Source organism: Rhinopithecus bieti, unplaced genomic scaffold (assembly GCF_001698545.2).
Source record: "Rhinopithecus bieti isolate Rb0 unplaced genomic scaffold, ASM169854v2 scaffold_29892, whole genome shotgun sequence".
NCBI classification, from domain to species: Eukaryota; Metazoa; Chordata; class Mammalia; order Primates; family Cercopithecidae; genus Rhinopithecus; species Rhinopithecus bieti.
In genome coordinates, this window is record NW_016812816.1 from 28,256 (window position 1) to 31,412 (window position 3,157).

Genomic DNA, 3,157 nt, shown 5'->3' on the forward strand with positions numbered 1-3,157 from the left:
AAGTGCCAAGAACTGGACTTTGAGCAACCAACTCCTACACCTTGAGGATTGGGTAGAAGAGAAGTGAGCATACTAAGACAGGGAGCAGCAGTTGGAGAGATAGGAGAAAATTCCGTAGAGTGCTGGTCATAGAAACCGAGGGAAGAGAGACATTCAGAAAAGAGAAAGTAGCTTTTTTGCAATGGGTTTGCCACCAGAACATAGGTTGTCTTGAAAACCACCCCTAAAAACCAAAATGGGAAAGGAAAAGACTCATATCAATATTGTCATCATTGGACATGTAGATTCAGGCAAGTCCACTACTACTGGCCATCTGATCTACAAATGCAGCGGCATCAACAAAAGAACCACTGAAAAATTGAGAAGAAGGTTGCTAAGATAGGAAAGGGCTCCTTCAAGTATGCCTGGGTCTTGGATAAACTGAAAGCTGAATGGTATCACCACTGATATTACCCTGTGGAAATTTGAGACCAGTAAGTACCACAAGATTATCATTGATGCCCCAGGATACAGAGTCTTCATCAAAAACACAATTATGGGCCGAGCACAGTGGCTCACGCCTGTAATCTGGCACTTTGGGAGGCCGAGGTGGGCAGATCACTTGAGGTCAAGAGTTCAAGATCAGCCTGGCCAACATGGTGAAACCCCATCTTTACTGAAAATACAAAAATTGGCTGGGCGTGGTGGCATGCATCTGTAATCCCAGCTACTCAGGAGGTTGAGGCAGGAGAATCACTGGAACCCAGGAGGTGAAGATTGTAGTGAGCCGAGATCATACCACTGCACTCTGGCCTGGGGAACAGAGCATGACCCTGCCTCAAAAACAAACAAACAAACAAAACAAAACAAAACAAAACAAAACAAAAAAAGACTACAGGCACATCTCAAGCTGACTGTGCTATCTTGATAATTGCTGCTGGTGTTGGTGAATTTGAAGTTGGTATCTCCAAGAATGGGCAGACCCATAAGCATGCCCTTCTGGTTTACACACTGGCTGTGAAACAACTACTTGTAGGTGTTAACAAAATGGATTCCACTTAGTCACCCTACCACCAGACGAGATACAAGGAAATCAGCACTTACATTAAGAAAATTGGCTACAACCCTGACACAGTAGCATTTGTGCCAATTTCTGGTTGGCATGGTGACAACATGCTGGAGCCAAGTGCTAACATGCCTTGGTTCTAGAAATGGAAAGTCACCTGTAAAGATAGCAATGCCAGTGGAACCATGCTGCTTGAAGCTCTGGACTTTATTCTACCATCAGGTCATCCAACTTATGAGCCCTTGTGTCTGTGTGTCCAGGATGTCTACAAGATCGTTGGTATTGGTACTGTACCTGTGGGCCGAGAAGAGACTGGTGTTCTCAAACCTGGCATGGTGGTCAACTTTGCTCCAGTCAATGTTAGAATTGAAGTAAAGTCTTTTGAAATGCACCATGAAGCTTTGAGTGAATCTCTTCCTGGGGACAATGTGGGCCTCAATGTGAACAAGGTGTTTGCCCACTTAATAAAATTGGATATAAAAAACAAGAAGGCTAAGTTGTTATAAACGTCAGTTAGCATGCCTTACAGTTCTTGGTGGCTTAGATCACCACTTTATATTTCAAAGTATCTGAATAAAGACAGCTTCACAGTTGCTCCCAAGTCTTCTTATCTGAAAGAATCCTTTTACAAATCTGAAATGGAACAATTTGATATTTATTACAGAATCATCGTGGTCTTGAAAGAAATCAGTGATTTACATTTCTAACCATATTTCCAAAGAGAATGTCTTTTTTATGAAATGGGGGAATGTAAGAGGTACATAGATTATTTACAACTGTCTCTGTCAAGCATTTGCCCTTTATTTGTGTCCATTGCTGGATTCAACACTATATTGGCATATCCATACTTAATTTTTTTGTTGTTGCTGTTGTTGTTCTGATTAAAAACATGCATTACGTTCTTTCTAAGAAAAAAAAAAGAATGTGTCTGCCAAAGATGTTCATCATGGCAGTGTTGCTGGTGACAGCAAAAATGACCCACCAATGGAAGCATCTGGGTTCACTGCTCAGGTGATTATCCTGAACCATCTAGGCCAAATCAGTGCTGGCTATGCCCTGTACTAGATTGTCACACATCTCACATTCCTTGCAAGTGTTCTGAGCTGAAAGAAAAGATGACCATTCTGATAAGAAGCTAGAATATGGCCCTAAATTCTTGAAATCCGATGATGCTGCCATGATTGATGTAGTTCCTAGCAAGACCATGTGTGTTAAGAGCTTCTCTGAATATTCTGACTATCTGACTATTCTTCTCTGGGTCATTTTGCGGGGAAATATACCTTTATACCAAGTATAGAGCCAAGTATGAACTCATACAACAGGTTATATAGGTTATGTAACAAGTGGAGGTGTGCACCTGCATGCCAAACTCGCTGAGACAGACAGTTGCCATGGGTGCAGAGGACAAGAAGGTGGCTAGAGCTGGCAAGGTCACCAAGTCTGTCCAGAAAGCTCAGAAGGCTAAATGAATATTATCCCTAAAACATGCCACCCCAGTCTTTGTTGTTGTTGTTGTTTGTTTTTTGTTTTTTTGGGTTTGTTTTGTTTTGAGACAGGTTCTCACTCTGTTGCCCTGGCTGGAGCGCGGTGGCACGATCTCTGCTCGCTGCAACCTCTGCCTCCTGGGTTCAAGCAATCCTCCTGCCTTAGACTCCCGAGTAGCTGGGACTACAGGCATGTGCCACCATGCCTGACTAGGTCTCATTATATTGCCCGGACTGGTCTCAAACTCCTGGGCTCAAGTGATCTACCCATCTCAGCCTTCCAAAATGTTGGGAGTACAGGCATGAGCCACGGTGCCTGGCCTGAGTCTTGATCAGTGATGGAAGGGTCTCAGAACTGTTTGTTTCAATTGGCCACTTAAATTTAGTCACAAAAGACTGGTTAATGATAACAATGCATTGTAAAACCTTCGGAAGAAAGGAGAATGTTTTGTGAACTTTTTTTTTTTTTGGCATCTGGGAGTTTTAAGTAATTTAGTTTTAAAATCAGCACTTTTAGCGGAAACAACTTGACCAAATACCTGTCACAGAAATTTGAGACCCATTAAAACCAAATTTAATGAGGAAAAAAGAGAGAGTAGTCAACAGTGTTAAGAGTACAAAGAATATG

The 3,157-nt window shown here is 42.3% G+C and overlaps 1 pseudogene; it reads left to right on the top strand.

Annotated features, from left to right (window-relative positions):
- Positions 1-235: 235 nt before the first annotated feature.
- LOC108511990 (elongation factor 1-alpha 1-like) lies at positions 236-2,514 on the top strand (annotated as a pseudogene).
- Positions 2,515-3,157: the final 643 nt, after the last annotated feature.